Source organism: Pseudopipra pipra, chromosome 1 (assembly GCF_036250125.1).
Source record: "Pseudopipra pipra isolate bDixPip1 chromosome 1, bDixPip1.hap1, whole genome shotgun sequence".
In the NCBI taxonomy this organism is placed as follows: domain Eukaryota; kingdom Metazoa; phylum Chordata; class Aves; order Passeriformes; family Pipridae; genus Pseudopipra; species Pseudopipra pipra.
Window position 1 is genome coordinate 29,999,705 of NC_087549.1, and position 25,021 is coordinate 30,024,725.

General features: G+C 38.7%; 1 long non-coding RNA gene across 1 annotated transcript; it reads left to right on the forward strand.

Annotated features, from left to right (window-relative positions):
* Positions 1-23,780: 23,780 nt before the first annotated feature.
* On the forward strand, positions 23,781-24,491 carry LOC135416559 (uncharacterized). Its single transcript, XR_010431625.1, has 2 exons — positions 23,781-23,980; positions 24,062-24,491. It is a non-coding gene; the product is annotated as an uncharacterized LOC135416559 (long non-coding RNA).
* Positions 24,492-25,021: the final 530 nt, after the last annotated feature.

Sequence of the window (25,021 nt, forward strand, 5' to 3'; positions counted from 1 at the left end):
AGGCATAGGTGAACGGCTAACATACAGAAGGACTGTATGGACACATAATATTTATTTGGAGTCTATATGAAGTACAAGACAGCTATCTTGTACATAATCTCATAGTGCCAGGCCTTTTAGTATCCTTAAGGTAGCCCTAAAATCTGTATTAATTTTCCATTGAACTTCTGATTAGGTGTTGTTCTAGCATCAGGGACAGTTTGTGAAGCTGATTCTTACTGACACTGTTATTATGGACTGTGTTTTTCAGACCATATCTCTGGTTTCTCAAAATATGTTTTAATTACTGACTGTCCTACCTGTCTTGTTATCTGAAAATGTAATTATGTGCACATTCAGTAAGTATATTCTTTATTCTCTTATCCAATTTAGTGGATACCAGATCTGGAGCAGACTCCCATGAATACTCACACGGTACATTCTTCTATTTTGACAATGAACAATTGACAATTAGTTCGAGTACAGTTACACTATGGAGTACAAAGGAATGCATTGAAAATGAGATGAATTAGAAACAATTACTGTTTAATATTTTTGCAGATTCTGCTTCAAGTTATTTTCTTATCTTCATTCTTAGTGTAATTTTTTTCCTTTTTTGTTAAAAAAACAAACCCAAAAAACTCTCCTAATAAACAAAAGAACTAAACTACTTGCTCTGTGAAAAGGGGCATTATTAAGAGAGGAATTGCTGTTATGATATGTGATATTTCTGCTGTTTAAGGCTATTTGCCTTAAACAATTATATACTTATATATAATTTATATATAATTTATATACTTATGAGCAGAACGTAACATTTGAGGAAATGTATATTCCTTACTAGAGATATAAAGCAAAGAATCTGTAGAAATTCTGAATTAATAATGGAGTGGTGTATAATGAAGATTCTGATGATATTGATAGACCTCTTCTCTTTGTGGAAACACAGTGTTACTGAGAGTATCTCTGGGATACACCACTGACCAAGCATAAGACACAAGAGTTCATGATCTTCTTTGGTTTGCATTGTGAGTTCTGTAACTGAAATTCTGGTTCAGTTTATGTTTACATGAGGATTATCCTTTCCTTTTTACACAGATTCGGAAACAAGCGCGCACGGACGCGCGCACACACACACACACACACAGAGAGGACCCAAATTCTGCCTTTTATTATATAGTGCATAAACCCCCATTCAAATCTTTGTTGGGTTACACAATTGTAAAACTGAAGCTGAAATTTACATTTCAGTCTATAAATAAATATCTTAGTCTGCAAATAAATAAGATATAAAGCAAAACCTATGAAAAACTGTCAGATGGAGCTGAGCAAAGAATCTTGTCTCTTCTAACTGCTTATAGAAACCAGAGTGCAGATGTTCAGCCCTAACTGCTTATTTGCAATGTTACTGTTCAGGTCATGGGTGACCATCTGTTTCCTTTCACTTTATGACACAGCACTTGCCCTCCATGAATCTTTCTGAGTTTCCTTCTGATATGATGGCAAAAGAGGAATGAAAGAAACACTTATTTGGACAAGAAGTAGAGAAGCTTGAATGAATAATATTATTGTAGTAAAACAGTGTGATTTTTCTCTTTAGTTTCCAAGCATCCCTAACAGTGCTGTTAACTACTCCTCAAACAGGAAGACACAGATACACATCCCTATAGTTAGTTGACTTTAGCCCTTGTAGGGCTCTTTTTCTTGCCATTGACTAGATTGGCCACCTTTGGAAAATGATAAACGGAACAGTAAATACCTAAATTAGCTGCCATGGTATGACTATCCCCCTAAAAATCTGGACTAATGCTTAGAGGGAGAAAATATTTGTCTAAACTTTGTAACAGTAAAACATTAGCTCTTTCAGAAAGCTGAACTGGCATTCGGTATAGTTTCATGAATCAGAGGTCTTTTCTGTAACACAGATGGGCATTTTTTAGATTAATTCTAACCTTATATTATGAATAGTTCTCTTTATGAGTGGGTCTGGGTTTATTTCTACAGGGAAATAGTATCTTTTCTTTTTTGAACAAGATACTTCTAAGCATAAGGGGAGAGAACAATGAGACAATGTTGAAAAGAAAAAACGAAATGCAAAGTTAACCACAAATTTCCATAATGAGGAAACAAACCACAATGTACTCTGAGATGGTGCCAGCCAGTCCCTCACTGGTTTTTAATATAAAATAGAGGGTAAAATAAGAAAAGTTAAGGGACTTCCAAATGATTTACATGTCCTATTGACTATCCCTATCCTGTCAAATATATGTATGCAATAGTGTTGCATGCAAAAGCACTCGCTTGAATAAAATGACAACAAAATTATGCAGGGATGTTAACACTTATGCCAGTATTCTGACTTTCAGGAGCTTACTTAAAACCCAAACACAGCAACTAACTGGAAAGATGGGTTCTACTTTTTGTATATTTGGTAATCCTATTGCAAAATGTTAGGTTTGTAGCACAGCCACTGTACTTAAAAGCTTGGTATTTTTAATGTTTTGAGTCAGATTTATATCAGTTTAACTACTTTAATCCTTACTGTGTGCATGTGAGAAGAATTTAACTTATTCTTTCCCACAAATACTTGTTCTAATTAAAATGTTTCATATATGAAATATGCAATTTAAGTATATGAATGAAAACTCTCAGAGGTCTTCTGGCTTAGGCACAGTCTGTCTTGGGTCATTATTTCACTACACCCACTGTTAACTGAGTAAATGCAGTCAGATTTGAAACCATTTCATTCCAAACCAAGTCTTACCATTTTTATCTCAACTCCAGAATCTACAGACATAAATAAATTTAGGTTTTTGAGTTGATTTTGCTATTCTACACAAACAGTAGATGTAGGTAAATTTCAAAATGGACCCTATACAACAGTTAATTGGGACTTGATATACATAAACAAGGATTTCTCCTGTATATTGTCAAAAGAAAGAAGTCCAGCAGGGGATTCTGTATTTCTACATCCAGACTTTGACTACCACACACAACATATCTTTTAAATAAATATATAATAGAAAAGAATCAATTTCCTTTAATGGAAAAATATTTTAACTCAAATAATCTATGGATACAGAGAAAATACACTTTTCAGCTGAGATTTAACACTCATGAGATCCTAAATCAACCCCAAAATAGGTTGATAAATATTTAATCACAACAGGAATGGTTGTTGATCAGTATTTGCTTTGGAAAAACTAATCTGAAAGAAGTCGATGTTTGGTGGAGACTTTTGCAAACTCTTTATGTATAGCACTGAATGTCACTGACTGTATTTTATTTTTGAGTTTTTTACCTCGCAACTTTCTTATTTGCAGAAAATTGTAGAAGATGCGGTATCTCCTAATTAACCAGCATCTCAAATAGAAAGATGGTCTTGAATTGAGCTTCATTCATAGTATTTCCATGTCATATTTGGTTTCACTGAGCCAAGAAATCAATATTAGTATTATACAACTGTGCACTGAATCACCTTTGAACTGTAATGTTAAGTGCAGGAAAGAACAGAAAACCTTCTGTATTTTTCCAATCTATGTGTACAAACTTAGAGCTGGGGAGGAGGGTCTCAGCACCTTGCAAAATAGGGTACTGAATTTTCTTAAGTCAATACATTCCCTACAGATTTATGTCACTATGAATAAGTTAAGTGAGTTGAGTTATTACTCAAAACACTGAAACAGAAAGTTGATGCATATGTGGAAAAGAAGTAGTACATTTTCTTCTTTAATTTCAGAACATTTGATATAGAACATTTGCATTTGACTGGACGTTTTATAAAAATGCAAAAAACCACTAATTACTTTTCATGGAAAATTATTCAGCAGTCCAATAGTTCTAATGCTCAGGATGCTTTTTCTCTTCATTTTCTTTATTCTTTATTTCATTCTATTAATTGTTATTGCACAGGTACTGTTTTAAATAATTCTTTTATCCCCTCAATATTAATACTGCTACATTTTTAGCTCTCTAGCCTACTGTCCAGAAACTTCACATTATATCCCTCTTTTACAGTAGAAGAGACAAGTAGTCAAAAGCTAATAGCGCAGTTTAGGCTGCATATACAACTTTTTGTTATCCACAGTGTAGGTAGGATAAAGCACATGATCACATATATTTTTACTAGATGTACAGTCAGACCATCAGGGTCCATTTAAACACACGATCAGGACACATTTCAGCTAAAATTGAGAGCTTAAATTTAGGAAAATCTTATTCTTATATCCTGGGGTGTATGAGATACCCTAGATATACACATTGTTAGGCAGCAGCATATGTCTGACCCTGGAGATGAACAGCTAATTAGTATCACTGAGATCATATCTGACTGCATGTGTGCAGGGGGAAGTTGATGCTTCTGGCTGCATTTGCATGATAGCCTAATAATTCAGCTGTTTGCCAAAGGACCTCTTTGATCTAGCTCCTCACTGTAAGAGGATTTTCACATCCAGCTTTTGTGTTCTAGGAGGGCATCTGTACCGACAGTCCCTGGAGTGATTTGACCATGACTTAGCTTCTCTTCCTATTATCACTGAGATACATTACAGCCAGAAAGGGAAAGCAGATCAGACCAGATAGTAGGAGTCTTGCCCTGTAAATAGTTATTTGGGCATTTGGCCAGAAAGGGTCATATGGGTTCAAGTCCTGCACAGTTTTCTTTTTCTGATTTTTGTCAAAGGCCGAATACTTAAACTACCCTGGGAGCAAACTGGTGTCTAAAAGCAGGAAATTATGTCAGGTCCTCGGAACCTGGAAATCTCAACAGTGACTATGAAACAGGTGTTTAAATGCAGGCAAGACATTCTGGGCACACTGGAACTCTTTGGTAGAGTGGGATCATGCATCTTGGTGTTCCTCATACTGTCTGCCTTAAATCCCAGTCTACAGACTTAATTTTTCCTCCAGTAAATGTAGGACAAAGTTGGATCTCTGACTCAGCTTTATGAATTCCATTTTCTGAATATGCTGAGTGCATGACTTTTAAGCACTGCAGCACTGAACATTATTATGTCAAAAGCCTTTTGTTGAGTGATTACCATGGTGAAAAACACTCTAAAATTATGTTTCCACAGTGATAGAAAAGTATTTTCATTCTTTGGCTTAATGCATGGCTCCAAGTCTCTCATTTCCTGCTCAATATTTACACCTTTTACATGTGCTACAGGCTAAGATAGCAGTTTCTCAGGCTATAGTCACTACTGTCCAGGTTATTCATACCCATTTTGTGTTGTGTCTTCTATTTTTTCCCAGTTTCCTTCTTAAATAACTTCTAGTTCATTCCAGTATCTATTTTGTTGTTGTTGTTGTTGTTCTCCTTTGCCTTGCTTCTTCCCTGCTTTATCTTACTATTTCCTCTTATAGACTTGTAAGCCAGTCTACTTGCTCAGTCAGTATGAGTCTTTTACCAGGCCTGGCAGTCTAACCCTGACCCAATATTCCTCCTAGTTTCCCACTTCCATAACCATCCAGCCTCAAGTAGCAGTCCACCCACACACCAGAATCTGTTCTGATCTACTATAGCCACTTCTTATTTTTTTCTTCCCCATGTCTTTGATTGACTCTTTTACACTGAAAGGACTGAGGTTTTTTTCTCTAAATGGCCAAGAAGGGAAAAAATTGATTCTGGAGTGATTCCTGATGGGGAACACAGATAGCACAACAGTGAACTGGCATGACCTGCAAGTGGCTGCAGGCTGTCTGCGTTCACAGTTTCATCCCTGGCAGAAGTGTGTTCCATGTAGAGGAAATTTTCAGGGAATTTATTCTCAAAATCAAAACAATATGAATCTAATACATGCGAAATGCAAGCTTTTCAGTGCATTTTGAGATTAAAAGTCAAACCTCCAAAAGACCATTCTATGGCTTAATGGTAAGGCCCTTTGTCTCTTCTTTAATCTTCTACCAGTGTTTGAAACATTTGGATTACGGACATCCTGTACCAAGAACATCCTGTTTTATGATGGTTGGCTGCAACTCATGAGAACAGTTCAGCACATCTCTTCCAATCTGGTGTACATTCACCCGTTACCAAAATGCAAGTGTTCCCTTCTACATTGTAGGCAATACACGTACAACATCTGATCATAAGACCTGATCATGTGTGACCCTCCTCCCTCCTGTCTCCCTAATGTTTAAAATGTGTTATGGTCACACAATAAAAAAACCCAAACCTTTCTTTTTTGTTTGAGTAACATAATGAGGGAAAGAAGGAGTTTGGTATATGAAGGCTCTTGAGCATTTCCGTAAAAGTCTATCTGCCTCCCCTCCACTTCCAAAAGGATGGATACGGCTGCTGTACCTACTGCTGATGATTCCTCTGAGAATTATTCCCCTCACCTCATAATCAGAAAAGGCTGGTATCCCGTGCTCCTCTAAAAGATAATGTATTGAATCTGATCTCTGAAATTAGGTCCAAATGATTGGAATTTCTCCAAGTTATAAATGTCTGAATACAAAGACTTACACCAAGAAAGTAGTTTAGTAATGCATAGATCCTAACTACAGTTTTGCTTTTTGGCCTGCTATTAAGTGAATTTCTCTAAACCCAACATAAACAGCAAATAGAACCCATGATTTTCTAAGTAAGAATATGAATACTATAAATATGCATACAAAATTTGTGATTTTCTATCGTCAAAGCATAATGCACAGTCTTATTTAACTGCTCATTGAAAAACTCTGCTGGAGTATGTGTGTACATTTGAATACTTGATTAATGCAAGATTGGTAATTCCAGTGAAGTCACTTTCTATCTTCATTCCGTAAGCATGGCAATTGTTGGAGGAGAGCTTCTGACTGGGGAAATGGTTTACTTTTCCCTTGTCCAGTGTTGTCTGACAGACCCTTGGGAACATTTTAAGGACTTGGAGAGATGAATCAACTCTTCAGTTTGCTCTGCGACTCTGGGGTCCGGTCACGGTTTTGTAGATCCCTGATGATCATCTCCCACTCTCCTTATGTATTCCTTCCAAGATGTGCAATGTTCCAAAAGCAAATATTTTTTCCTTCAAACTGAACAATGCAATCTGCAGGTAACTAGGACCTATCTTTCCTGTGGTCAATACTATATTACAGAATAGAGGTTTTATTCTTGGTCTTCAGGAAATGCTTCTTGCAATATCTATAATATTCTCATCCAAACCTCCTGCTTTTGGTTTGGTTTGGTTTTGTTTTGTGGGGGTTTTTTTGTGTGTTTTTTTTTTTTTTTTTTTTTTTTTTAAATCTCACTGAGCACTCCTTCTCATTAATCTCTCCATTAAAATCGATGGAATTACTCCTAAGGAGATACACAGGAAGTGGAATGACAGGCACTAGAGGGCTCTAGAGCTCTGCACACACGATGTATTTTATAAGAACATTTAGTAAAAAACTTAATTACCTTCATAAGTGAAACACAGCTAGCCTAGCTAATAGGCAGAGGTAGAAAATATTGTCTGGACTTCATAGAAAACCATCCAATCCCTGCAGGAAAACAGGGATTGTTTCATGGTAAGTAGCCCCAATTTTTAGTCTTCTTAAAGCTATTCCAGCACTTAAAAAAATAGAAATTCAATTGTGTTGGAAATTCTGGAAAGTGAAAAAAAAAAAAATCACTCAAAAAGCTGAAAATGGTTCATCTAAAAATAATAAAATAGTAACAACCTTACTGAAAAGTTCACCCCCACACACCCTAACTTACAATTGGCTATTTATTTTCTTCCAGTTGTATTATAAATTCCCATGGGAACATAGATCCCTTTTTGATTTCAGGCAGGAAATATCATTCTGTCAATATGCTTGTCTAACATACACTAAGTCATTTTTTTCCAAGTAGGTGACATTTTAACATCGCATTTCATTTACACAAAAACTACAATATTAAAAAAAACTTAATGTAATACTTTTTCTTGTATGAGTAAGAATCCAGATATGAGTCTGGAATGAATTTTTCCAGCAGTGTTAAAGGTAATAATGGTTAGCTTCCTAAATGCTGATGCTTAAGTTTTGGCCTTTTCCACTTGTGGTTGTTCAGCTTCTCGAGTAGCTCTGAGCAGCTTTATTTTTCTACTCGATATTGTAAGTTTAGTGAGGACTCAATTCAACAAAGGTCATAAGTAAAACTTAAAGAAGTAAAAAGATCCAGCCAAACATTTACTTATATGTATGCTGTGCCCTTTTTTTTTTTGGCAGCAGGCCCATGTTCTCATTGGATATCCTGTTCATTAGCTCCATTGGCGGGTCCCAGTCTGTGAGAACTGTGAATTCAAGAAAGAAGAAAAACACTTAGTGTGTCCTTAAGCAAAAGCTAGACACAGAGCAGACATGCTATGGTAGTCTATATCAGGAAGCAGGATTGAGCCCTACTGTTTATGGCCAATACAATCACTTGCTTATCCTCCTCATCAGACTGTGCTTCAGTCACCATTTCCCAGGCATTAAAAAGGCAGTATTAGAATATAGGACATTATGAAAACATATGACACTATGTACTGTATGTCTGAGAGACAAATGATACAAGAAATATGGTTTATATGCATTATAGCTAGAGATGGCATACCCTTTAGGCAAATAAAGAGGGCAGTTACTCTGCTGTGCTTTTGGGATTTGTCCACGTGGATGCTGCTTAGGCAACACATATGTTCACTTGGCCAGTTTTATTTTGCAGTGTCTTAATTTGCAGTCCTAGCTCAGTGCCTTCAAGTCATGTATGCATTATGGAATATGTCTGTCATCAACACTGCATTTTCTTTGAGAGAAAAAGCCATTAGTGTTTTAGTCCCACTTTCTAGCTTAACAGCTAGATATGAAAGTCAACTCAAAGGTAAGAATCCCAAGTATCTTCATACAAGTGTCTGCATGTGCATTGGGTGTCTAGCTGCCACTGTAATCAATGGAGATGTAGCCAACATTACCAGCTGAGCCTGAAGGTTGCTTCAGCTGACATTAAATCAGGTAGCAGCACCCTGTCAGCTGAATAGTGCTGTACACTTCATTTGTGAGGAGCTCAATTCAGCAGCCCTCAGCCGCAAAGGAGAGACCTAGCAGACTCTCAGCTCAGGGACCCAGGCTCCAGATTGTAAAGAGTGAGCAGTCTGGCATGCTCCCAAACCACTGCTCCACCATCAACTCCCCTTTCAGAAATCTTTGGGAGTTAAATCAGTTATTTAAAGAGGAATGGAAGGAGAATTTAATACTATTTTCGTACCATATATTTCAGGGCTTTCAGCAGTGGCCAGGAAGAACTTTTTCCCACCTTCCTCATGTTGAGTATGGTTTTTCTGAGGCACAAGGTGTTGCAACGTGTTGCAACAAGAAGTGCTTAAGGTCTTACTAGTATCTGAGAAACTCTCAGAGGTCAGACTGATATGTGTCATTTAGGGCTAAACTGATCTCTAGATTTTGATGTAAGAATGCTTGCAAGGTCAAGTTCATACAGATCTTTTGGATTTTGCCTCTAACTGTGGGCCAGAATACACTCAATGAAATTACCTGGCCAGTTTCTCTTAGCAGGTTGTTCTCCTACTGCAGTGACTTAGGACATGGGTGATGACTGTGATCAATAAAGCAGAATATTTACAATGTCTTAATTCTTGAAATGGTTTCTGGATGGATCACAGCATGTGTTCCCTAAACATGCTGAAATTAAAATACACTGTGTACAGCAGAGAGAGCTCTCAGTACTTTCTGAAATTCAGTTCCCTCTATATTATAGCTATTTGAATCAATAAAATGTCAAGTATTGAAAATTATTGTTTGTTTTTGAAACTTTTGGGATGTATTTTCTATTTTCTGTTTGATTCATTCTCTTCTCACCTTTTTTGTGGTGATAGATGTTATTTTATTAAACTTCAGGATCATATGCATAGATGCATGGTGAAGAGGAAGCTGTCAGAAACTTTTTGCACAGAAAGATTTTGTGACAGAAAAAGACCTGCATATTGCAGCTTTACATTTCGAGTGTTTATTTACACTGGAAAGATATGTAATCAAACCAAAACAAAAGCAAACTGATCTACACAGAGAAGATGTTTTTCTCCAGGACTTGTCATCATAGTCAGACTCTGGCCAGTTTATACATCAAGCTACCTTCAAGACCAGTTAGGTGAAAAATATTATATTTGTTAATGAAGCTTCACAGCACTATGCTGTACTACATGATGCACCACAAGAGCATTCATTTTGTGAATTGTAACATTTAAAAGCATTATAAAAAGATCAACTGCCTCCTTTTGTTCTCTCTTGACTGGTAATTTTGTACTGTCTGTTGAAATGGCAGGAATTGGTGGCTGATTACAATGCTGATGTCAAAGAAAGGGATGTCAAAGAGATGGTGCATCCTGTTAAAAATGCTACCTTCATTACATATCTGTTTGGTCATGTATATTGCAAATTATTTCAAAACGGTAAGAAAATCTGCATGGCATTGTCCAGAAATTGTGCTCTCTTCATTAAGTTATTTTTTTCCCAGTTCATTTCTCTCATGCAGAACGACTGAAATTTTTAAATGCTAATAATAATAATAATAGCCATTTGATTCACAATAAACATTGTTATTTCAGTCTCTCAACAGAGAGTGAATTATCTTGAGCTTGAACTGGAAGTAACTACACTGGTATATTGCTATTATTCTCTTACCTCTCCCACTAGAAAGCAACCATTGAAATGACCTCAGAATTTCAGGGATCACATACTTCATTTAACACTACCAGCCTTGAAAATATTAAAACAATAGAAATGTTGCCAAATGTTTCTTCTTTACCTAATGTGACTGTTGTACCCAGTGAGTCTGTGATGGTTATGGACCTTTAACTGAGCTACCTGTCCTCCAGTGGTAAATAAAGTGAACAGCACCTGAAAAAAACCAAACACATTGAAACATTCATAGATAATATAAAAATATTTAGAAAGAAAGAAAGAAAGAAAGATTCTTCTATAATTTTTCCTGTACTTAATGTGTTAGATCATTCTTATATTTTGAAGAAACATTTTAAAAAAAAGAATAGTTATAACTATGGCTGTACATCCTCTGGTTGTGTTTTATCCTACATGTTACTGAACTGCTTGGAGATGATCAGTCTACAAACCCAAGAGCTTAAAATATTTAAGGAAGTGTATGCAGATGCAGGGGTGAGAATAAACAGAGAGTTAGAGAGGACAAGATAGACCATTTCTATGTTACTGAAGCACAGTTAAAATATGTATTCTGATTTGTTTTGTCCAATGAGCTGTGCTATGTAACTGATTTCAAAATTAGGTGTTTAAAGAAAATTAGCACTTTTCTTAGGTTTGCTGAATGCCACATAGTAGACAATTAATTGCTGATATTTCCCTCGTGGTGATGCTTTCAATCATTGCCATGGCATATAAGCACCAACCAAACAAGCAAACAAAAAAGAAGAAACCCAAACAACTACATGCTATACCAACACAACAAATTCTTTTTAAATTTTATTTGGGAGTTTCATCAGAAATGACGTATAGCAGGAAAACATAAATAAATTTTTACTTTTTTCATATTACAATTTATTTTTCTTATCTAGAGATGAGGAAAAGTTGTGAGGCCAAACAAACGAAAGATCATGTCTCCATTTATGAACACTCAGAAATCTATTGCCATAAATGCAAACCAATGTTATTGATACAAACATCTTCTTCAAGCAGAAAAAAAAAAATAAAGTGCTATACCCATGAAAATAAAATTAAAAAAAAAAGTAAGAAATTAATTGTGTCCAATCATGCATATGCAGAGATATTTTAGATATTAAATAATAGTCACAGTGTTTCAAGTTTATTCAGGACAAAAGTAAACACAGTTTCTGGGGGTCTGTATTTTTGAACTTATATCTATCCATCTCTGAAATATGCACATTTCACATATGTGTACATTTTGTTAACTACCAATTTGGTAAGAATTGATTTTCTACCTATCTACAATGAAACCAGTGGTAAAACCCCCACCGATTGTGTTGAGACTACCTTTTCTACCATCAACATTACTTTGACCAAAGTAAATTATGTCATCTTTTGTCATTGAAAAGAAGAGCATATGCGCTTTTGTTAAATGTGTTCCCGTTTATGTTTTGAAATACTGACTGCTGAAAGCTCTGCTGAGGTCTAAACAGAAACATTTATCCCTCCCTTCCCCCATAGGCACACACACAATTTCCTACACCTCCTATTTACCACCCAGAGAGAAGGATCACATTTCCACTCCTTCCCTGCCCATAGAGTATTTCAGAAGCTTTTTGAAAAATTCTTGACCTCACGCATACGTACTATTACTGAAGAAAGCTCCTTTAGTTTTCCTCTGATACCTACTTCTGAGTAATCTCATACAGAACTATAATTAGGATAAATAAAGAATGCTGTCTTTAGAGAACTATTATTTTCCTTGTGAATGATTATTAACAAAAGGTTTAAGTAAAGTGCCTTCCCTCCATGCTTTGTAGGAGCTCTGACCCTCACTGCTACATCTGAAACACCTTGCTTCTCCACAGTAGCCAGGGTGTTTGGGACAACATAAGCACTGTCTGAATGCTCTGTATTTTAAGTGCAGTAAGTTTTATAAGTATGTGCGCCTTTTGGGGGTACTTGTCTTATGAGTACGAGCTATTCTGAAAGGTCACCTGGAGGAGGCAGTTGATGGAAGGACCTCCAGCACTGCAAATACCTGATATTTCTTAAAATTCCCCTTATATTCAGGGTAAAAGGCATCCACAAAACCAGGTAGACCACTAGTCTTGAGAGCTTGATGCATACCAGTTTCTGCAGCAACAGCACACAAGAGTAAGGTAGCTAAGCAACACAATCTAGTTATGTTCAGTGGTTCAGCCCTCGTTGTTTCGGGAACCATTTAGAATGTTGCACATAAGCACTGAACAGATAGGTGGAGAATTATTTTTTAAAAAGCTCGATACCATATTGTACAACAGAAAAACAGAAACATCCAAGGTAGTTTCTTCCAGATTCTGATGTCATGGCCCTTTATGCAGATTAATATTTTCTTTAGTCCCCTATATACTCTACAGAAATATTCCTGATTCCTTTTCTTCCTGAGCATATGACTTCTGGAATTTTTGGCTATTTTTGGGAAGAAATGTATTCAACTTAATGGCAATTTTCCTTTGTATTCTTCAAGATGAAAAATTTCTTTTGCAACATGGCCCGAAGAACAATTCCTTCTAGAGAGGATGTGGCCAAGCATTTTCCTTCTTCAAAATGGCTGTAGCTTCCTATTCTCAGCAGGTCCAAGGCTTCAGGCTGCCCTCAGAGAAGATGATGACCCCTTTTTCAACGTGGTCACCTCACTTCTTGTCGTCAGTGCTCTTCATGGAGTGAGCTTGACAGCCCTGGTGTAGGTGGAATTTCCACTAAGCTTCTCAAAGCCCATATACCTCCAGGATGCTGAACAACAGCACACTCATCTGCCTACACACAGAACTGAGGCATTACAGCATTGGACAACTCTGATTGATTGAATAGACCCTGAGGGCAGGACCCTATTACCAAGCCAATGCTCAGAACTGATTAACCCCTTAGCCAGTGTCAAATACAGTACATTGCTGTAAGAAGACTATAAATCATAGGATAACTGTAGGGTCAGGCCTACTGTGGTCCTCTTATATGTCTCGCCTAAAGCCTACTGTTGATTTTTCTAAACAGAGTATGTTAGTGCTATTCTGGCTGAAGGATAACAGTACAGGAGCTTCCCATCTAGATCGCTATTAATCAGAACATTTAGTAACTTGCTTGCTTTTTCTCTTGTTTCTCTGTGATTTCTTGATCACAGAGGGAAATGCATTACACGAGAAACAAGGTGTATATATGTTTGGATGGTTGTAGGAAAGGTTTTTAAATGGTACCAATACTCCTGTACCTTTTGAAAGCTGTTTTCTGCACCCCAGCAGTGACAGCCATTTAGCTTAACTTCATTCAGGATTATTCTGGGAATTCTTAATATCCGTGTTTCTTTCTCTGAGTTTGGTCAGTTTTGAAAAGGGCAGCTACCTTACTTAGTGTTTTACAAATGAATCCAACAATGGATTTAGGTATTTTAAAAGCTAAGTGCAATGCCAGCCATGCCCACACACTGTCTTGCAGAACGGAGCCCAGAGTTCTGTGTCTGGCTCTTGAGCACCTTGTGTACTCTGTCGGTAACAGTCTATTTCCTCAGAATGGGAATCAGAAAGTTGGCTAATTTAGGAAGGAGATGCCTGAAGCTAGCAACAGTTGACAGCAGACAATAAAAACCACTCTGTTAAAAGAATATATTTTTACCTGTACTGAAGGATTAGGAGCCTTGCTCAGATCTCCTGCTTGGAATTCATGGGCTGTTACACCCTCTTGTAAAGAGCTGTTCAAACTTTCAGAGAAAGAGCAGGATCTGCGCACATGAAAACAGAAGAGAAGGTCCCTGTGACTATGCTAATGCTAGTGCTAGTTCTCTTTTATATAGCAGTGCAATGGCTAGGGCACTACCCTGACAGCCCGGAGCAGTTAGGACTCCTGCTCCCACAGTCATAGCTATATTTGCCACAGTGTATCACTAACAAAAATGAGGAACGAACTCAATGAAGGACCAGGATCCATGTTGTCTCTTTCTCCAAATGTGTGCCATGTTTCTGCTTGTTTTACCTCTCTGGCCTGGTGAATTTTGCTTCAAAAAACAGTGGATAATGCGCCCTCTCCTGAATAGCATAGAATATAGCTCAGCTGAGAGTATTGCTTAGGGCATCCTCTTGGGAGGCAGAAGATGTAATTAGAATATCCTCAGACTGAGAAGAGGGCTGATTCTGAGTCATCCACTTCCAGGATGAATGCTTAAAGACAAGTGCCTGCATTATCACCTCCTTATGAAGGAAAATGAAAATGGCCCCTCATCTAACTACACCTATCTTTATCAAGAGAGACACAAAGGGCAAATTTTTCAGAAATGGGTTAGGCCCAGGTCCTCAAAGACATTTAGGCATTTGATTTTCTTTGATTGTAGGGGGAATTAGCTTCCAAAGTGCCTTTGAAGATCTGGACCTTGGAGATTTAAGATACTCAATGTCATTTATCAAATGTGGAATCAGTAGGAGTCGGGCATCTAACGAGAACCCCACAGTCTATATGTTTCTAAATTATGTATGCGCTTTGAAAATGCTAAGCCCTTTATCATGCAGGAAATCAGAATTGATGACTGATGATCCTTTCTCATCTTAACATCTCTTGTAAAGCTTGCTAAGATCATGCGAGCACTATGATGGACACATCACAGTCATATATATGTCATGCAACTTGAGACATTTTGTATCTATATACACTTGTGATGGACAGTCAGCTTCCTTCCAATATGGCATGTCTTATGATAGGCTTCTTTTTAATTATTTAAATTATTTCTGGATTTTCTGATGCTTAAACCTTTCAACGATATATATATTTCATTTTAAAAAGAAAATTCTGTGTATCTTTACACTGATTGATGCTTTCTAAAAGTGCAATATTTCAGTATTGATTTATTTCAGTAGAACCAATTCTGTGAATAATGTTTATATATTTTATCGAAAGAAAGGGTTTGTGCTGTTTACCTTGAGTGATAACTTACTAGGCTGGTAGATAACTTTCTGTTCCAGTTTTTTTTGTTTGTTTGTTTCTTTAGTTTGTTTGTTTGACCAGTAGTAATAGAAAAGACCCTTCTGGTCTTTTAACAATACAGCTTTTAAAATAATCTCCAGCTTTTAAGGGCCTTATGGTAAACATTTGCCTTCTCTCTCACTTAGGCAGTTTAGGCAGAAAGCTACTGACTGTAATTGTGTGCTGAGTTTCTCCAGAGGGGTAAGGTATTTTGTTGGGGTTTTGTTTGTTTGTTTGTTTGTTTTATTTTATTTTATTTACTAAATTGCTCTTAGAATTTCATGGTAATCTGGGAATTTTTTGAGATCCTTTGACCCAAACACTGTCAATGTAACACGGGTAACTGTCATCACCTGCTCAGTGTTGGTCTATCTTTTAATGACTATTAAAGAGAATTCAACAACTTAGAAAGTCACATAGACTCCACATCAATACCAAAAGCAAGATTATATCTTTATTCTACTCATATTTTTACAATTTCATGTATGGCCTGGCACTTAAATTTAAAATAAGATAGAGGATGAACTGTTTATGAAATAGGAAGTAATGAGTAAGAGGAGAATTATTTTATTTAACTATCATCAGAGGTTTAAAAGGAGCACAAAAAAAAAAAAAAATCTGGGGATACCAAAGTGATATAATCTATCTACAGCTATTAGTACAGATAATTAGGTATTGTCAATAGTGCTAACTATTAGTGCTAACAGAACTAACTGATGCCTAGAAGTGTGGTTACTGTAAAAGGAATATTATATAGTGTATCAAAATTTGTAGTTAAAAGTCAAGTAGGACACCAGAAATTTGAAGTTAGCATAGGTATAATGTTATTACATTGCATAATGGATTAGAGTTGCATAATGGAGAACCCTATTGTTAAATTTATTGCATTTGGGAAAGAAATGAGGAAAAGCACATTTACTGAATACAGGTTTCTCAGAATTACAGAGAAAGAGGTAGCTCTTTGACAACTATAGCTCACAAAAATTATTTGACTTTAAACATACTTGAAGGGAATGAGCCTAGCAATCGCTTTGTTAATAAAATGAATAACTTAAATAAAGGAGAATTAATATTAAATGTTTCTTTAAGTCTTTATAAAAGTACAACAAAAAGAGAGAATGTAGGAATAGTTACCAATGTTGAGTAATTCTCTTCTCAATTTCAATTAGTATTAAGCCAATAGATTCTTAAGAAATAGAGGCTAACACAGTTCAGGAATCAGGTAATGGCAGAAAGAAATCTCTGACCAGATGTTTAAATCTCTATTCAGCATTTACTTCCCCCTAATTCCTTTTTCTTCAGTAAGAATTTTCTGCAACTAAGCCTTGAGCGCATGAACTGGCCTGTGGTTTTCATCCAAGAAAGAAAAGAGGAAAGAATTGATCAACTACAACCAGCAGGTACACTATCAAGTAGACCCTCAGCAAGTTTGCTGACGATGCCAAACTGTGTGGTGCAGTCGACACACTGGAGGGAAGGGAGCTTCAGAGTGACTTTGACAGACTTGAGAGATGAGCTCATGCAAATGTCATGAAATTCAATAAAGGGAAGTGAAAGGTCCTGCACCTGGGTTGTGGTGATCCCATGCACACCTACAGGTTGGGCAGAGAAGTGTTTGAGAGCAGCCCTGCAGAGAAAGACTTGAGGGTGATGGTTGATGAAAAACTTACCATCAGCCAGCAATGAGCACTCACAGCCCAGAAAGTCAACTGCGTCCTGGGCTGCATCCAAAGCAGCGTGACCAGCAGGTCAAGGGAGGTGATCCTTCCCCTCTATTCTGCTCTTGTGAGACTCCACCTGGAGTGCTTCGTCCAGTTCTGGTTGCCCTAACATAAGAAAGACATGGAACTGTTGGATTAAATCCAGAGGAGGGCCACAAAGTTGATAAGAGGACTGGAGCATCTCACCTGTGAAGACAGGCTGAGAAAGCTGGGGCTGTTCATCCTGGAGAAGAGAAGGTTGTGTGGAGTCCACATAGCAATATTCCATATCTGAAGGGGGCCTACAGGGAAACCTGAGGAGGACTCTTTGTGAGGAACTGCAGTGATGGGAGGAGAAGTAATGGGTATAAATTGAAAGAGGGGAAACTGAGGTTAGATATCAGGAAGAAATTCTTTACGGTGAGGGTGGTGAGATGCTGGAACAGGTTGCCCAGGGAGATTGTGAATGCCCCAACCCTGGCAACGTTCAAAGCTAGGTTTGATAAGGCCTTGTGGTGGTTTGGTCTAGGCCTTCCTTGGTGACCAGTTTGTAACCAAGGAAGGGTCCAGATTTACCCAGTATTCCCTACGATTTTTACGTAAACCAGATTATAAGAAGAAAGGAGGAGAGGCCTTCGCTCTCTTTCCTTCCAGCGGCTTGGAGGTGCAGGTTCCCTGCTGTTGAGTCTGCCGTGTTGGGGAGCGAGGCCTGGTTAGGCCTTGCGGACCTTGGGAGACAAGAGGTTGCCGGCGATCGTTCCGGAGCAACTCTCGGTTGTCCCAGGAGAGTAGTGAGCTATTTTCTTTGCTAACTTTTTTAGTTGTTAGATATTGGGTCACTAATTGGGATATATATATATATATTTTATTTTAGTTTTGTTCCCTTTCCCTTCCCCCTTCCCTTTCCCTTGTGAAATTGTATATTTTAACTGTATATAAGTGTAAATATATTTATATATCTCACTTTGGTTGTCTCTCTCTCGTTTCGGGTTTTCTTGGTTTTTTTCTCCCTCTTCTCCCTGAGGTTTGGGGGTGTGGGGGGGACTTCTGGTGGTAAAGTTTGGAGACTTGGCATGGAGCCAGCTTCAAACCATATCAGCCTTGACCAACATCGTCTAGTGAGAGGTGTCCCCACCCATGGCAAAGGGGTGTTAAGGTCCATTCCAACTCCTTAACATTCTATGATTATATGATTCTGTGATTATATGCTGTTACTTGTTGCACATTAGGATGTCTTTCAGATACTTTTAAAGTATAGTTTAATTGAGGATCAAAATAATTCATGTTTAATTTTATATTTATATTTATAATCAGATTCAGAATGCAAGAAAGAAGAAATATTCATACTTATCATTCTTCAAAGGATCTGTCAATAGTGTGAAATATTTTTTTCCAAAATGCAAAATTAGAAAAAAGGAATTAACCCAAATTTATGAGAAATACATAATAAAAAAATGAACTTTGGAGAAGGAAAATAGAGGCAATAAAATTTAATCTATATTAGTTCTTGTATGTCAAAGTTGTTAAGGAAATGAAAAGGGATTAAAAGGGTTTAATTTTTTTGGAGGGGGGAAGAACTGTCATGGAAAGAAAACATACAATTTCAAAAATTAGAGTGAAAATTACTTTAGAAATAGATAAAAATTCTTGACATTCAGTTATCCTTAGAAAGTTCTTTGTTAAGCAAGAGGAATACAAAATGAAGCTTAGCTAACTAGCAAATGATGACATTTTCAAATATACAATAATACAGACTAGACAATAGAATACTTGGAAAAGTGGTAAATTTACAAATTGTTCAGGCCAACTGTTAGGAAGGTAATTAGGAAACTCATCTATTCTGCCAAAGGCAATTATTTTTGATGAGACGTGGATATCTGGGTAATTACCTAAACACAGTAGAGAAAACAAAACAAAATTAGAAGGAACAAAAGAACATTGATTTTGGCAATTGTTTTCTGAAGATTCTCCATATATCCCAGGACAATCTAGGCAAAACATTGAGAGAAAGGAGCTCACCGTGAATTAGCCTGCTCAGATGTCCCAGTGAGCAGATCCTCTCTCACTCCACAACTCAATTCTGTCCAAGTTATGTAAGAAGGCAGAAACAAGCTCAGAATGGCCTGGCTTATTCCCAAGTATTGCCCCTCTGGACCCTGCATCCTGAGTCCTTCACTTTAAAGCCCGCCTCATAAAGTCAGCCAGCCTGCTGACAAAGACTCTCTTGCCTCTTCAAGACAAGTGGATCTTATTCCTCCCTAACACTCTAGAAGCATCTGAGTACGTACCATTGTTAAAAAGCCAAAACTCTCACAATGGCACCAGCCACAAAGCCAAAATTTGATTGGCATTTTATGTCTATTGCTGACTGCAGCCATTGCCTTTAACTGGTAAAATGGAAGAAAATAAATCTATTTATTAAAACAATATATATTGTTATATATTGTCATCTAAATATGGAATATATAACATAAAACATTGCATTTAATTTATATTAAAATATATTTAAAACATTATGTATTAAACATCACCTTATGGTGTTACATGGGCACTCATGTATTTCCTTTCTCTTATGCCCATTGTTTGCAGGATTGACATGAGGAATTATGTAGCCTTTGCCATCTGGCACAACAGAAACAGACAATGAAGTTGGATTAAGGAATGTCTTGAACCTCAAGCAATCCCAATTTCTGCTATACTGGTTAGGCTTTGCACCATTCATGGGAGAGAAAGGGAGAACTAACTGCCAAGTATCCCTTGGTGCAAGAGGATATGATGCATAGGTGAGAAAGTGTGTTCTTCATAAACAAACCAGCAGCTATTCTCTGAAATCTTGAAAAACATTAGTAAGTGGTGAATAGATCATTTATTTTAAGATTCAAAACACTGAGAGTAATTTAAAAACAGTATAAAATAGGAAGGAACTAATTTAAAAATAATTCGAAACACATGTATATGTGTGTGATAAATAATTGGTTTGTGTGAAATATGGAAAATATGTGCAATTGTAAGGAAATAACACTCATAACTCATGAGATTTCAACTAGCCAAAATAGTATTATAAGGCCAGCAAAACCGTTCACAAGGGGGAAGTGTAAAATGCCAGTAACAGTTAAATGAACTATTTTATTCATTTATGATTCAGAAAAACCCTCTACTAAATATGACAAACTACATCGTGGTAGCAGAATAATTCAGTGTACTGTGGAAATAGAAAATTATCCACCCTGTAAGTTAATTTTTTCTAAACTTTTTCCATCTCCAAAAGAAAAAAAAATGAGAGAGAGAAAAAGAAGGAAAGAATAGAAACGTTTTAAAAGGAAAATGGAATATTCTTCATAGAAGATATTATATGATTTGTAAACAAGTGCCCCAAAGCAACAAAAGCTACAGATTTGTTCATACTACTACCCTTTAGAAGATTTTATAAGTCTCTCAATAGTGAGTGACCCAGAATTTGCTAATAAAATATTACTGTTGACATATCAAAATAAAACTTTTTTTTTCACAGAATCACAGAATATGTCATGTTGGAAGGGACCCACAAGGATAATTGAGTCCAACTTTTAGCCCTGCAAAGGACCATCCCCAAGTGTCATACTTGACTCATGTCTGAGAGAATCACCCAAACACTACTTGAACTCTGTCAGGCTTGGTGATGTGATAACTTCCCTGAGGAATTTATCCCAGCACACAACCACCCTCTGGGTGAAGAATCTCTTTCTAACATCTAACCTATCCTTTGGACACTCTCTAATAGCTTAATATCTTTCTTATATTGCAGTGCCCAAAACCGCACACAATATTTAAGGTGAGGCCGCCCCAGTGCAGAGCAGAGAGGGACAATCTCCTCCCTCAATCAGCTGGTGATGCTTTGCCTGATGACCCCCAGGACATGGTTGGCCCTCCTGGCTGCCAGGGCACTGCTGACTCATATTCAACTTGCCATCAACCAGGACCCTCAGGCCCCTTTCCACGGCATTGCTTTCCAGCATCTCATTCCCCAGTCTGTAGGTACATCTGGGGTTGCCCCATGCCAGGTGCAGAATCCAGCACTTCCCCTTGGTTACTGATTTCTCAGTTCTCTAATTTGTCGAGGACTCTCTGTAGGGCCTCCGTGCCTTTGAAGGAGTCAACAGGTCCTCCCAGTTCTGTGTCATCTGCAAACTGTGCTTGATGCATGAGCCAATTGCCCACCCACCACATGATGTGTTTATCCAGTTGTGTGCTGGACATTTTGTCCAGAAGGATCTCATGAAAGACAGTATCTAAAGATTTACTGAAATCCAAAAAGATGACATCAACTGGCTTCCCTTGATCAGCTAGGTGGGTTACCTATTCATAAAAGGAAATCAGGTTTGATTTCCTCTCATGAAGCCATGCTGGCTGTAACCATTGTCTTTCAAGGGTTTTTCAATACCTCCCAGAATAACCTTCTCCATAACTTTACCAGGCAGTGAAGTGAGACTGACGGGCCTGTAGTTTCCAGGGCCCTCCTTCTTGTCCTTCTTGAAAATCAGGACAACTTTCACCAGCTTCCAGTCAGTTGGGACTCTCTGGATTCCCAAGACTGCACAAAAATCATTGAGAGAGGTTGTGTGATGACATCAGTGAGCTCCTTAATGATTCTGAGATGAATCCCATCAGGACCCATAGATTTGTAGGGATCCAGCTGGAGCAGCAGATCCCACACAATTTCAGGGTCAACTGGGAGCTGATCTTTCTCACAATCATGGTCGTCCAGCTCAGGGCACTGAGACCCCCTTGGTCCATCATCCGTGTTGAAGAGAGAGGCAAAGAAAGCATTAAACACCTCTGCCTTGTCTCTGTCCCTGTTTGTGAGGTGACCATCCTCATCCTGGAATGGGCCAATGGCATTTCTCTACTGCCTATTGACATTAATGTATTTGAAAAAAGTTTTTTTATTGTACCCCACATTTCTGGCCAGCTTCAACTCCAATTGAGTTTTGGCCACACAAATTTTCTCCCTACAGTGGCAAGCAGAATCTCTGTATTCTTCCCAGGTCACTTGGCCTTCCTTCCACTGGGCATACACCTTTCTTTGTTACCTTTTTTCAAAGAGCAGATCACTGCTCAGCTAAGCTGGCCTTCTGCCTTGCCCGCTTGACTTCCGACATTTGGGCATTGACTGCTCCTGTGCCCTTAGGAAGTGATGTTTGAAAAGTGACCAGCACTGATGGACCCCAGCACCTGAAAAAACATTTTGCAAGGGGATCTTACTTACAAATTCCCTGAGCAGCCTGAAGTCTGCACCCCTCACGTCCAGAGTTGAGGTTTTGTTGGCAGTTTTCCTCCTGCCAACAGAGATTTTAAAGTCGATTGTCTCATGGTTGCTATGGCCAAGACGGCCTCCAATCTCCACTTTGCTCATGAGATCTACTCTATTGGCACACAGAAGATCAAGGAGGGCATTTTTCCAAGTTGGCTCCCTTAGGATGTGTTCCCTAAAGTTACCATCTAGGTTTTTTAGGAATCTTCTGTCCTGGGTTGTACCAGCTGTGTGATGTTCCTAGTTAGTTTCTGGCAAGCTGAAGTCCCCCATTAAGACAAGGACAGTTGACTTGGAAGTGTCCCTTAGTTCCCCAAAGAATAATTCATCAGAATAATTCAGAATAATTCATCAATTCATCAATTCATCAATTCATCAACTCCCATGATGACATCCGCATTTGTTTGTCCCTTGATTCTTACCCAGAGGCTCCGAACTGTGCCACTGCCCACTGTGAGCTCCATACATCCTAACCCTTCTATTACACACAGTGCCACTGTTCCACATCATCTACCCTGCCTATCCCTCCTGAAGAGCCTGTAACTGTCCAACAGGGCACTCCTGTCACAGGTCTCATCCCACCAGGTTTCACTCATGCCAGTGATGTTGACTCTCTGGGACTGGGCCAAAGCTTCAAGCTCCTCTTGTTTGTTCCTCTTGCTGTGGGAATTGGTGTAGAAACATTTCAGGTGTGGTACACTGTAGCCAACACCTCTTGAGGCAGATAGAGGGATCCCATTGGTGCTTGTTTTGGCATGCCATCCTCACCAGCCTCACTCACTCCTCCCTTTGAGATAGGTGTCACATGTCAGTAGACCAGGTGTTGAGCAGATCATCCCATAGTCAAAAACCACAAAATTTTTCCAATTACACCAACCTCGGAGCCACTCATTGACCTGGTGTATCTGCCTACTCCTTTCAATATTACTCCTCATTATGGGAAGAATCAAGAAAATCACTACCTGTGCTACTGGTCCATCTACCAATTGTTCAAGGGCCCTGAAGTCTCTTTTGATTGTCCTTAGACTTCTCTTTTTTATTTCATTGCTGCCAATTTGAACAGCCAATACTGGACAGTAATCAGAGGGCCTCACTAGACTGAAGAGTTTTCCGGTAATGTCCGTTGTCTGAACCCCTGGAAGACAGCACACTTCCCTGTGAGTTGGGTCCAGTGTGTATATCAGGCCCTCTGTTCCCCTTAGAAAAGAGTCTCCTATTACAACTACCCTTCTTTCCCTGTTAACAGAGAAGATCTTGAGGCAGGGTACAGATGGTGTTGTTTTAGGAGGCCCGAGGAGGACCTTTGCCCACCTCATCAGTTGTCTGGCCTTCTAGTTCCAGAGCCTCATACCTGTTGTAGAAGGTGCAAGTCCTACCTGTCAAATTCCGAGAAGAAAGAGGAATCTTTCTCCTGGTATGTGCAGTCACCACCAGCTTCCAGCATTCACCTTTAACAGACCCTGGAGTAACAACTGTTTGACTAATTACCTTGCAGGGTTCTGAGTCCACCTGCTTCTCCACTACAACAGGGTTTTGAGACTCCTGAGAATCTTGAGGCTGTAGCCTCTCTGAAAATAACCAGTTAATCTCTTGCTCATTTGCCCAAATACTACGAAGCCCGTTCACTTCCTCCTGTAGCTCCTTCACCTGGTAACACAGCTCTTCAACCCCAGCACACCTTCTGCAAAACAACTGTTTGTCTGCCCCAGCCTTGTGAAGAGGCATCAGGCACTCCTGGCAACCTGTGACCTGGAGAGCTGCGTCTGCCATCATCAGGTCTGTCTGTCCATCTGCCTGTGACATGACTGGTACAGTGACTCTTACAGCTACAGGGGATTGAGCTTTACAGCATGTCAACACCATCACTGAGGATCTTAAACTAATATGCTAATAAGACTGGGGCTGAAAGGATCTCTTTGCTCTTCCTTACCAGCTTCTTACTCTGTTTGCTGCCTCTATTAGCTGCTCCCAGATGGTCCAAAAGGAAATCTTCCTGCTCGCCCTGCCTGCGGGAACTGCCCTGCAAAGTGCTGGGCTGTGTCCTCACTGATGTGCCACACCCTCACTGCCGTGCCACACCCTCACTGCCGTGCCATGGCCCTGTTTGCTCGCTCCTGTTCGCTGTGCTCTGGGTTGTTCATGCTGCCCAGAGCTGTTTAAATGTCCCTTGGTCGCTCCCGGCACTGCCCCCTCCTTGCCTGGTTGCCTGGTTGCCTGCTGTGGGCTTCTGGGTCGTGGGGCTGCTGCCTGGGTGTTCCTGGACTCAGGAGCCCCCCCGTATGACTGGCTCTCACCCACTGGACTTCCCTTCACTTTGCCTGAGTGCAGCTGCCTGATCAATTCAACACCTGCTTCTTTCCAAAACTGTTTCAGCAAACCAGAGATGCAAGCAGTGGTTCCCAATACCAAAGGCATTTCCAGAAGTACTGCTTGACAGAAAAAAATATATTGCACA